The sequence below is a fragment of the Suncus etruscus genome, chromosome 18, assembly GCF_024139225.1.
Source record: "Suncus etruscus isolate mSunEtr1 chromosome 18, mSunEtr1.pri.cur, whole genome shotgun sequence".
NCBI classification, from domain to species: domain Eukaryota; kingdom Metazoa; phylum Chordata; class Mammalia; order Eulipotyphla; family Soricidae; genus Suncus; species Suncus etruscus.
In genome coordinates, this window is record NC_064865.1 from 20,381,167 (window position 1) to 20,394,647 (window position 13,481).

The following is a 13,481-nucleotide window of genomic DNA, read 5'->3' on the forward strand; positions in this document are numbered from 1 at the left end:
GAGAGCAGTCTTAAATTAATTGTATAATTAATCTTGTCAAATTAAGTAACATTTTATACACTACCTTATTAAAGAAACTTGAATACTTTAAATTACCATGCTATTAGGCATTAATAAAGAAGTTCTTCTTCTGTATTGTTCTGCTTTATAACACAAAGAAGGTAATTGCAATATAAATTGTAATATAAAAGTTAATTTTTATAGTACATTAATAATTAGTTACACATTATTCCTCATTATATCTTTATTTTTAACTCAATAGATGATCTTTTAAAAGAAAAAGTATCACCCAAATGCCAGGATTAAGCTATTGTATTGCCGAAAAAGTTGAACACTGGACCATAAAACATTTTCCAAACTGATGTTGTTAGACATGAAATATACTGTCTGTGAACAACCTTGATACTTGGTGTGGAGGATTTGAACCCCTGCTGCTGCATGGATGTTGTGAATATGCAAGCAATTCCTGGGGGATTACAAAACACGTCTGGAAGCAGAGGTCTTTTCTACAGAGGCAGACAGCTTTCACCACCAGGATGTTTTGAAGAAATGGAGGTTCTATAGAGGAAGTGTGCAGGGTAAATGGGGACAAGCAGGAAGGAATTTATAATGACTTATCAATATTTTAGGAAAAGGTAGAACTGTTGTCAAGTTCAAAACCATAGGTTCTCAATATCTGAAGCACATACTGGTTCAGAATTTCAAGTTCCTAAGTCAGGGGCTAATGCTATCAATACTGGCTAGGTCTCAGTCATATTCTATATGTCATGGGTCGGACTCAAAACTAAAGGTACTTACATTTCTAGGTAGATTTAGATACAATGTTATATACTGATGAGATTGAAATATTAGCATTACTCAGGATTTTTTTTTACATTTTTTTAAATTTTTAGTGTGATCGAAATGAATTACAATTCTCTCACAGTAATATTTGAGGTACAGAATAAAAAGGACTGAGGGGCATTCTCACCACGTGTTGTCCTCCCTTTACCCCAATTCCCAGCATGCATTCCACATCTCCCTCCTGTATTCTATTTTCACATGTAGTATTTTCTACATTTGTTTGGTAGTGGCTTATATTTGAAAATGAACAAGGTTTAAGTTCTGATATATATGTGTGTTTATATTGTTATTATCGCTGTCCTTTTTTATTTTGCAGAGAAAATGTATTAATAACTATCTAGTTCCTTTTTAAATAAGAATGGGGATACCAAAATGTGTAAAAATTTTTACCATTCAACTTAAATTAAATGTTATGTGAAAAGGTAAATGATATGAACTAAATATACGGGATTCTTACTGATGTCAGTCGTTCTTGTTTTGATTCTGGCTATGGTTATCATTAACTCTGTTTCTTAAATTATTATTTTTACTCCTTCAGGACAAATGGTGTGTTTGATTTATCTACTCCTTTTTGGTGACATCAGGCACAAATATGAAAGGAAGTAATTCATATCCCATGTGGGTCAAATGTTTAAAATTAATTAAAATAAGCCCTTATTGATGCTTTTTTTTCCATCAAAAATGGCAGTACAGAATAGATAGAACTTCCATTTGCTTTTATTCTTAATAAATATATGTTGGGGCAGAGCTACAAATCCCTTTTTTGGGTGAGTACATGAATGTATCATAAACAAGAAAGACACAAGGATTCATTCTTCATGCTCCTGAGCCTGGGGTGATGATTATAAGACTTATCTCATCACATGTAGTGACTGAGACCATGTCTTCAAACTTAGCAGCTCATAACCTCAGATGACTGGAATGCTGGAGAGAAGGGTGGCCCCATAGGTGTGAAAGTGGGGGAAGGAAGAAAGAGGTAAACTGGAGTTTAATGTGAGGGCAATACCTATTACCTGACTCATAAGTTTGAAGCAAACCACTAACATTTCTGTAAAGTTTTTTTAGATAACTTTTTAGATAATACAAGATTATCTAAAAAAGGAATTCTGGGATTAGACTATACAAAGCAGTAACTAAATTCACACTGATGGTAAGAATGATCAATTTAATAAGGGTACAATAAGACAGATTATGTCTTTTATTTTTTTCTATTAGGTGGTTATTTTAACATGCTGTTTTTAAAGTTGTATTTATGTTGTGTAGGTATTTGTTTTACATATGAGAGTATGTAAAGTTTACATCTTACTTTTGATAAGTAAGAAAATCCATGTTACTACAAGAGAGCATATTTAGGTTTAGAACAAGAAGAGGAATTTTGGAATTCCTCTTTGTTCTGGAACTATAAAAAAATTAAAGGTCTTTTTTTCCCTCATTTTATGAGCTCCCATATGTATGCCTTTCTTTTTTTAAATTACTTTTAGTTTTTTTATTTTTAATTTTAATAATTGTGATTTACATTCATAACTGGGCTTATTATTCATAACTGGGCTTTAGATACAATATTTCAGCACCAATCTCACAACCAGTGTCAACCACTTCCACCAATATTCTGAGTCCATTTCATACCTTCTCCCCAGCCTGACAGCATAACAGGCACTGTTTTAATATTGGTTGTTAAAGTTTGAGTCTCATGATTTCATTGTGGTTAATTGTGTGGCTTGAATATATAGATTGTCCTTCTTTAAAACCACCAATGCACCTGAGTCCCCCTTAACCTCTATCACCTATTATTTCATATTTGTCTTTTTCTCTTCCACTCAATTTCTTTCTTTCTCCTCACTATACTTCTGGGGCCAAGAGTTCTCAACGACCACTTTTTAAACCATTACTTTTCTTTATGCAATTATTCTAAAAACCACATATAATTGATATCAACCTGTTTATTCTTTTTCTCCTTTTTCCACATATAATTGTTATCATCCTGTTTATCAACTCTTTTTTTTTTGTCCCCCATTCACAATACAGACCAGGCAAAGGTCCTGGTTTGAGGTGTATATGTGGAGCATTTACTGTACCTCCTCTTTCTTTTCAGTGTAAATAACACAGCCTTTGGTAAGCATTGGGAGGCCTTATCTTTTCTTTTCTTTACTTTTTTTTATTTTTTTTATATATGTTAAAAAAAAAACAACCTTCACCAGTGCAACATTCCCATCACCAATATCCCAAGTGTCCTTCCACTCCACCCACACTGGCCTGTACTCTAGACAGGCTTTCTACTTGTTTATCAACTCTAAAATATCTAAAACAACTAACTGTTCTTTTTAACTTATGCTTCAAGTCATATTATAATAAATGCTTTAATTCCTGGGAAATATCTATGCACGCCCAGTGGTTTCCGACTGTGAGAAACTGTAAGTGTTGCCTGTGTGTGTTTTTCCACTGTCCTGTCTCCTGAACCTCTTGGGAGTGGGCCAAACTGGGCCCACAAAAATAGATCTCCCAAAGGCTCATCCAAGGGCCGGAATGCCAAAGGAACTGTGTCTGACCATGAAGCGGCTATCCACAGTATTCTGCAGAAAGGCAAGTCCCCATGTTGCGATGTCAGGCTGGGAATATCTACGCCAGCCCAGTAGTTCTTGACTGAGAGAAACTGTAAGTGTTGCCTGTGCGTGTTTTTCCATGGTACTGTCTCCTGAACCTCTTGGGAGTGGGACAAAAAGGGCCCAGAAAATTAGCTCTCCCAGAGGCTCCAGAAGAGCACTACTGCTCCACTTTGCTTCGCTGCTGCGCACTCTTTCTAACCAATGAACCCCACCACAACATGCAGAAAAATTCACACTACAAGCGTGACAATGGGGAAACCTCGCAGGCCAACACGATGCACAGAGAATGAATAAGATAGAGCGGATGACCTAAAAAATTCCAACCATCTGATTAACCTCTTGGATAAGGAGTTTAGAATAGAAATATAAAAGATGTTTGTAGAACTCAAAGAAAGCATAGATCAATCTGAACAGAACACAAAAACAGAAATCAGAAAACTCCAAACTGAAATAACAGATCTGAAAAACAAAATATCTCAATTGAAAATTGAGATGGCCTCGCCAGCAAGGTAACAGTAGCTGAAGACAGAATTGGCATGCTGAAAGATGAGATGCAGAAAAACACAACACAGCAGAAGAAATTGGAAAAGAACCATAAGACAAACGATCAGACAATGGACAAAGTACTCAAGGAATGTGAACAGATGAAAATAGAAGTCTTTGATAAACTCAACAGAAACAACATAAGAATCATTGGAGTCCCAGAGGCCCAGATAGGAGAGCTCCAGAAAGAATCAACTGTCAAAGACATCAACAAAAAGATACTCCCAGAGTTAAAGACTACATGCAATCAAATCCTGCATGCCCAAAGAGTACCAGCTAAAAGAGACCCAAAGAAAAACACCCCAAGACACATCCTCGTTATAATGACAAATCCCACAGATAGAGATAGAATACTGAAAGCAGCAAGATCAAAAAGGGAAATTACATTCAAAGGAGCATCCCTAAGACTTACAGCAGACATGTAGCAAGAAACTCTCAAGGCCAGAAGACAGTGGTGGGATATTGTGACAAGACTGAATGAAATGGGTGCTTCACCGAGAATACTGCATCGAGCCCGACTTATGTTCAGGTTTGAAGGAAAGATACATAGCTTCATGGATAAAAAATAGCTCAGAAATTTCACAGATGAAAAACCAGCCTTAAAGGAAAAACTGAAAGGTCTACTATAAGACAAGAGAGACCATTAAACACAGCAAACTTATCTACAAAGATTACATTAAATACTGTTAATCATCTCCCTCAATGTCAATGGACTAAGTTCACCAACTAAAAGACGCAGAGTGGCAAAATGGGTCAAAAAGATGAATCCAACCTTCTGCTGCCTGCAAAAAACACACCTGAATAGTCAAAACAAACATGGACTCAAAATAAAAGGCTTGAGGAAAATCATCCAAGCAAACATCACCCTTAAAAACCTGGGGTGGCCATATTAATATCTGATGACCAACTTTATACTCGGAAAAGTGGTAAGGGACAAAGATGGACACTATGTACTAATCAAGGGATATGTGCAACAGGAAGAAATTAGACTATTAAACATATATGTACCCAATGAGAGAACAGCAAATTATCTAATACAATTACTGACAAATCTGAAAGACGACATCAATAAAACACAATAATTGTGGGAGACTTCAACACGGCCCTTTCAACACTTGATAGGTCAACCAGACTAAAATCCAACAAAAACTTACAAGCCCTGAAAAGAGTAATGGAAGAAAGAGGACTATATATATGACACTACACCCCAAAAAACCTGGATACACATTCTTCTCCAATGTACATGGGTCATTCTCCAGGATAGACTTCATGTTGACACATAAAACATACCTTCATAAAATCAAGAGGATAGAAATCTTGCAGGCTACCTTTGCTGACCAAAGGTTCTGAAATTAGATGTGAACTACAAAGGGACACAGAAGAAAAACTTTAACAATTGGAAATTAAACACCCTGCTACTGAAAAACCAATGGGTTCGAGATGAAATCAAAGAGGAAATCAAAATTTTCCTGTAAACAAATGATAATGAAGACACAAACTGCCAGAATCTATGGGGCACAGCAAAAGCCGTCCTGAGAGGAAAATTTATAGCTTTGCAAGCACACATCAGGAAGGAAGAAGGAGCATACCTGAATAGCTTAATGACGCAGCTCATAGAATTAGAAAGTGCTCAACCAAAGGACGCAATAAATAGACAGAAAGAAATAACAAAGTTGAGAGCAGAAATCAACGACGTAGAAACCCAAAAAACAATCTGAAAGATCAACAAAAATTGGTTCTTTGAAAAAATAAACAAGGTTGATAGACCATTGGCAAAACTAATTAAGAAAGAGAAAGAGAGAAACTTCATAACCCATATTAGAAATGAAAAGGGGGAGATTACGACAGATATTGCAGATATCCAAAGGGTAATCAGAAACTTCTTTGAGAAACTTACTGCTACTAAACATGAGAACCTAGAAGAAATGAATGAATTCTTGAACACTTATAACCTTCCACAATTAAGTTAGGAGGATGTAGCATATCTAAACACCCCATCACTATTGAGGAAATTGAAACTGTAATCAAACATCTGCCCAAAAAGAAAAGCCCAGACCCAGATGGATTTACTAATGAATTCTTTCAAACCTTTCAAGAGGAGCTACTACCAATGCTAGCCAGGCTCTTCCATGAAATTGAAAAAACGGGTACACTCCCAAACAGCTTTTATGAAGCCAACATCATCTTGATACCAAAACCAGACAGATATGCTGCCAAAAAAGAAAATTACAGACCAATATCCCTGATGAATGCAGATGCAAAAATCTTCAACAAAATTCTGGCAAATAAGATCCAATGCATCATCAAGAAGATCATACACTACGACCAAGTAGGTTTCATCCCAGGAACGCAAGGATGGTTTAACATCTGTAATCTATCAACATAATACAAAACATCAACAAGAAAAATAAAAATCACAGGATTATATCAATTGACGCATAGAAAGCATTTGATAATACCCAACACCCATTCTTGATCAAAACTCTCTGCAAGATGGCAATGAAAGGAACCTTTCTCAATCTAGTTAAAGCTATCTACCACAGCCAGAGGCAAACATTGTCCTCAACGGAGAAAAACTAAAAGCCTTTCCTCTAAATTCTGGTACAAGACAAGGCTGTCCTCTCTCACCACTCCTCTTCAACATAGTACTGGAAGTACTTGCTATAGTGATAAGGCAAGAAAAAGATATCAAGGGAATCCAGATAGGAAAGGAAGTAGTCAAGCTCTCACTGTTTGCAGATGACATAATACTCTACTTAGAAAACCCTAAAGACTCTACCAAAAAGCTTCTAGAAATAATAAACTCATATAGCAAGGAGCAGGCTACAAAATTAACACACAGAAATCAATGGCCTTTTTATACACCAAAAATGATAGGGAAGAGATGAATGTAAAGAAAGCATCCCATTCACATTAGTGCCACACAAACTCAAATATCTTGGAGTCAACTTGACCAAAGATGTGAAGGACCTATACAAGGAAAACTATAAAGCCCTACTCCAAGAAATAAGAGAGGACACAGGGAAATGGAAACACATACCTTGCTCATGGATTGGCAGGATTAACATCATTAAAATGGCAATACTCCCCAAAGCATTGTACAGATTTAATGTGATCCCTCTAAAGATACACATGACATTCTTTAAAGAAGTTGATCAAACACTTATGAAGTTCATCTGGAACAATAAACACCCTCAAATAGCTAAAGCACTCCTAGGGAAAAGAAAATGGGAGATATTACTTTCCCCAACTTTAAACTGTACTACAAAGCAATAGTTATCAAAACAGCATGGTATTGGAATAAAGACAGACCCTCAGATCAGTGGAATGGGCTTGAGTTCTCAGAAAATGTTCCCCTTGGGACTGGAGAGATAGCATAGAGGTAAGGCGTATACCTTTTATGCAGAAGGTCATCGGTTCAAATCCCGGCATCCCATATGGTCCCCCGTGCCTGCCAGGGCCAATTTCTGAGCACAGAGCCAGGAAAAACCTCTGATCACTGCCAGGTGTGACCCAAAAACCACCAAAAAAAAAAAAAAAAAAAAAAAAGAAAAAGAAAATGTTCCCGAGACATACAATTACCTAATCTTTGACAAAGGAGCAAGAAATTCTAAGTGGAGCAGGAAAATCCTCTTCACCATGTGGTGCTGGCAGACCTCGTTGGCCAAAAGTGAATATAGACCCCAGTTAACATCATGTACGAAGGTAAAATCCAAATGGATTAAAGACCTTGATATCAGACCTGATACCATAGGTATATAGAACAACATGTAGGTAAAACACTCCATGACAGTGAGACTCAAGGCATCTTCAAGGAGGACACTGCACTTTCTAAACAAGTGGAAGCAGAGATAAACATATGGGAATATATTAAACTGAGAAGCTTCTGCATCTCAAAAGAAATAGTGCCCAGTATACAAGAGCCACCCACCATGTGGGAGAAACTATCCACCCAATACCCATCAGATAAGGGGCTAGTCTCCAAAATATATAGGGCACTGACAGAACTTTACAAGAAAAAAACATCTAATCCCATCAAAAAATGGGGAGAAGAAATGAACAGAAACTTTGATAAAAAAAAAAAGAAATACAAATGGCCAAAGGGCACATAAAAAATGTTCCTCATCACTGAACATCAGGGAGATGTAAATCAAAACAATGATGAGATACCATCTCACATCACTGAGATTGGCACACATCACAAAGAATGAGAACAATCAGTGCTGGCGGGGATGTGAAGAGAAAGGAACTCTTATCCATTGCTGGTGGGAATGCCATCTAGTCCAACCTCTATGGAAAGCAATATGGAGATTCTTCTTAAAACTGAAAACTGAGCTCCCAGCTATTCCACTCCTAGGTATATACGCTAGGAATACAAGAATACAATACAAAAACCCCTTCCTCACAACTATATTTATTGTAGCACTATTCACAATAGCCAGGCTCTGAAAACAACCAAGATGCCCTTCAACAGATCAATGGCTAAAGAAACTGTGGTACATATACACAATTGAATATTATGCAGCCGTCAGGAGAGATGAAGTCATGAAATTTTTCTATACATGGATGTACATGGAATCTATTATGCTGAGTGAAATAAGTCAGAGGGAGAGAGAGATGCAGAATAGTCTCACTCATCTATTGGTTTTAAGAAAAATAAAAGTCATTTTTGCAACAATCCTTAGAGACAATGAGAGTAGGGCTGTAACTTCCAGCTCACTTCATGAAGCTCACCACAAAGAGTGGTGAGTTGAGTTTTAGAAATAACTACACTGAGAACTACCATAATCATGTAAATGATTGAGGGAAATGGAAAGCCTGTCTAGAGTACAGGTGGGGGTGGGGTGGGATGGAGGGAGATTTGGGACATTGGTGGTGGGAATGTTGCACTGGTGAAGGTGTTCTTTACATGACTGAAAATTAATCACAATCATATTTGTTTTTTTTTTTTGGACATTGGGGGATCGAACCGCGGTCCGTCCAAGACTAGCGCAGGCAAGGCAGGCACCTTACCTTTAGCGCCACCGCCCGGCCCCTAAATTTGTTATTTTTTTTAATGCATAATTTTTTTTTATTTAAACACCTTGATTACATACATGATTGTGTTTGGGTTTCAGTCATAAAAGGAACACCACCCATCACCAGTGCAACATTCCCATCACCCAAGTCCCAAATCTCCCTCCTCCCCCCCCAACCCCCGCCTGTACCCTAAACAGGCTCTACATTTCCCTCATACATTCTCAATATTAGGACAGTTCAAAATGTAGTTATTTCTCTAACTAAACTCATCACTCTTTGTGGTGAGCTTCCTGAGGTGAGCTGGAACTTCCAGCTCTTTTCTCTTTTGTGTCTGAAAATTATTATTACAAGGGTGTCTTTCATTTTTCTTAAAACCCATAGATGAGTGAGACCATTCTGCGTTTTTCTCTCTCTCTCTGACTTATTTCACTCAGCATAATAGATTCCATGTACATCCATGTATAGAAAAATTTCATGACTTCATCTCTCCTGACAGCTGCATAATATTCCATTGTGTATATGTACCACAGTTTCTTTAGCCATTCATCTGTTGAAGGGCATCTTGGTTGTTTCCAGAGTCTTGCTATGGTAAATAGAGCTGCAATGAATATAGGTGTAAGGAAGGGGTTTTTGTATTGTATTTTTGTGTTCCTAGGGTATATTCCTAGGAGTGGTATAGCTGGATCGTATGGGAGCTCGATTTCCAGTTTTTGGAGGAATCTCCATATCGCTTTCCATAAAGGTTGAACTAGACAGCATTCCCACCAGCAGTGGATAAGAGTTCCTTTCTCTCCACATCCCCGCCAACACTGTTTATTCTCATTCTTTGTGATGTGTGCCATTCTCTGGGGTGTGAGGTGGTATCTCATCGTTGTTTTGATTTGCATCTCCCTGATGATTAGTGATGTGGAACATTTTTTCATGTGTCTTTTGGCCATGCGTATTTCTTCTTTGTCAAAGTGTCTGTTCATTTCTTCTCCCCATTTTTTGATGGGGTTAGATGTTTTTTTCTTGTAAAGTTCTGTCAGTGCCTTGTATATTTTGGAGATTAGCCCCTTATCTGATGGGTATTGGGTGAATAGTTTCTCCCACTCAGTGGGTGGCTCTTGTATCCTGGGCACTATTTCCTTTGAGGTGCAGAAGCTTCTCAGCTTAATATATTCCCATCTGTTAATCTCTGCTTTCACTTGCTTGGAGAGTGCAGTTTCCTCCTTGAAGATGCCTGTAATGTCCTGTAGTGTTTTGCCTATGTGCTGTTCTATATATCTTATGGTTTTGGGGCTGATATCGAGGTCTTTAATCCATTTGGATTTTACCTTTGTACATGATGTTAGCTGGGGGTCTAAGTTTAATTTTTTGCAAGTGGCTATCCAATTGTGCCAACACCACTTGTTGAAGAGGCTTTCCCTGCTCCATTTAGGATTTCCTGCTCCTTTATCAAAAATTAGATGGTTGTATCTCTGGGGAACATTTTCTGAGTATTCAAGCCTATTCCACTGATCTGAGGACCTATCCTTATTCCAATACCATGCTGTTTTGATAACTGTTGCTTTGTAGTACAGTTTAAAGTTGGGAAAAGTAATTCCTCCCATATTCTTTTTCCCAATGATTGCTTTAGCTATTCGAGGGTGTTTATTGTTCCAAATGAATTTCAAAAGTGTCTGATCCACTTCTTTGAAGAATGTCATGGGTATCTTTAGAGGGATGGCATTAAATCTGTATAATGCCTTGGGGAGTATTGACATTTTGATGATGTTAATCCTGCCAATCCATGAGCAGGTTATGTGTTTGCATTTCCGTGTGTCCTCTCTTATATCTTGGAGCAGAGTTTTATAGTTTTCTTTGTATAGGTCCTTCACATATTTAGTCAAGTTGATTCCAAGATATTTGAGTTTGTGTGGTACTATTGTGAATGGGGTTGTTTTCTTAATGTCCATTTCATCCTTATTACTATTGGTATATAGAAAGGCCATTGATTTTTGTGTGTTAATTTTGTAGCCTGCCACCTTGCTATATGAGTCTATTGTTTCTAGAACCTTTTTGATAGAGTCTTTAGGGTTTTCTAAGTAGAGTATCATGTCATCTGCAAACAGTGAGAGCTTGACTTCTTCCTTTCCTATCTGGATTCCCTTGATATCCTTTTCTTGCCTAATCGCTATAGCAAGTACTTCCAGTGCTATGTTGAATAGGAGTGGTGAGAGAGGACAGCCTTGTCTTGTGCCAGAATTTAGAGGGAAGGCTTTCAGTTTTTCTCCATTGAGGATAATATTTGCCACTGGCTTGTGGTAGATGGCCTTCACTATATTGAGAAAGGTTCCCTCCATTCCCATCTTGCTGAGAGTTTTGATCAAGAATGGGTGTTGGACCTTATCAAATGCTTTCTCTGCATCTATTGATATGATCATGTGGTTTTTATTTTTCTTGTTATTGATGTTGTGTAAATATGTTGATAGATTTACGGATGTTAAACCAGCCTTGCATTCCTGGGATGAAACCTACTTGACTGTAGTGGATAATCTTCTTAACGAGGCATTGAATCCTATTTGCCAGGATTTTGTTGAGGATCTTTGCATCTGCATTCATCAGTGATATTGGTCTGTAATTTTCTTTTTTGGTAGCGTCTCTGTCTGGTTTAGGTATCAAGGTGATGTTGGCTTCATAAAAGCTATTTGGAAGTGTTTCTGTTTGTTCAATTTCATGAAAGAGTCTTGCCAAGATTGGCAGTAGTTCCTCTTGGAAAGTTTGATAGAATTCATTAGTGAATCCATCTGGACCTGGGCTTTTGTTTTTCGGCAGACATTTGATTACTGTTTTAATTTCATCAATGGTGATGGGGGTTTTTAGATATGCTACATCCTCTTCCTTCAACCGTGGAAGATTATAAGAGTCCAAGAATTTATCCATTTCTTCCAGGTTCTCATTTTTAGTGGCGTAGAGTTTTTCAAAGTAGTTTCTGATTACCCTTTGAATCTCTGTCATATCAGTAGTGATCTCTCCTTTTTCATTCCTGATACGAGTTATCAAGTTTCTCTCTCTCTCTTTCTTTGTTAGGTTTGCCAGTGGTCTATCAATCTTGTTTATTTTTTCAAAGAACCAACTTCTGCTTTCGTTGATCTTTCGGATTGTTTTTTGAGTTTCCACATCATTGATTTCTGCTCTCAGCTTTGTTATTTCCTTCTGTCTTCCTATTCTTGGGTCCTTTTGGTGAGCATTTTCTAGTTCTATTAGCTGTGTCATTAAGCTACTCAGGTAAGCTCCTTCTTCCTTCCTGATGTGTGCTTGCAAACTATAAATTTTCCTCTCAGTACTGCTTTTGCTGTGTCCCATAGGTTCTGAGAGTTTGTGTATTTATTGTCATTTGTTTCCAGGAACCTTTTTATTTCCTCCTTGATTTCATCTCGGACCCACTGGTTATTGAGCATGAGTCTGTTTAACTTCCAGGTGTTAAAGTGTTTCTTCTGAGTCCCTTTGGAGTTCACAAATAATTTCAGAGCCTTGTGGTCAGCGAAGGTAGTCTGCAAAATTTCTATTCTCTTGATCTTATGGAGGTATGTTTTATGTGCCAGCATGTAGTCTATCCTGGAGAATGTCCCATGTACATTGGAGAAGAATGTGTATCCAGGTTTCTGGGGATGGAGTGTCCTATATATATCCACTAGGCCTCTTTCTTCCATTTCTCTCCTCAGGTCTAGTATATTCTTGTTGGGTTTCAGTCTGGTTGACCTGTCCAGTGTTGACAAGGCCGTGTTAAGGTCCCCCACAATTATTGTGTTGTTGTTGATATTATTTTTCAGATTTGTCAATAGTTGTATTAAATATTTTGCTGGCCCCTCATTCGGTGCATATATGTTTAGGAGAGTGAATTCTTCCTGCTCTACGTACCCCTTGATTAATATAAAATGTCCGTCTTTGTCCCTTACAACCTTCCTGAGTATAAAGTTTGCATTATCTGATATTAGTATGGCCACTCCAGCTTTTTTATGGGTGTTGTTTGCTTGGATAACTTTTCTCCAGCCTTTTATTTTGAGTCTATGTTTGTTCTGACTATTCAGGTGCGTTTCTTGTAGGCAGCAGAAGGTTGGATTGAGTTTTTTGATCCATTTAGCCACTCTGTGTCTCTTAACTGGTGCATTTAGTCCATTGACGTTGAGAGAAAGAATTGTCCTGGGATTTAACGCCATCTTTATTTCAAAATTTGGTGTGTCTTTTGGGTAGTCTTGTCTTAGATTAGGTCTTTCAGTTTTTCTCTTAAGACTGGTTTTGTGTCTGTGAAGTTTCTGAGCTGTTTTTTGTCTGTGAAACCATGTATTCTTCCATCAAACCGGAAAGTGAGTTTTGCTGGGTATAGTATTCTGGGTGAAGCATTCATTTCATTCAGTCTTGTCACAATATCCCACCACTGCTTTCTGGCATTGAGCGTTTCTGGTGACAGGTCTGCTGTAAATCTCAGGGAAGCTTGCTTGAACATGATTT

The 13,481-nt window shown here is 37.6% G+C and overlaps 1 non-coding gene across 1 annotated transcript; it reads right to left on the reverse strand.

The window, feature by feature from the left end:
* Positions 1–2,844: 2,844 nt before the first annotated feature.
* Positions 2,845–2,972, reverse strand: LOC125996933 (small nucleolar RNA SNORA51). The gene has a single exon (XR_007491590.1). It is a non-coding gene; the product is annotated as a small nucleolar RNA SNORA51 (small nucleolar RNA).
* Between the last annotated feature and the right edge of the window lie 10,509 nt (positions 2,973–13,481).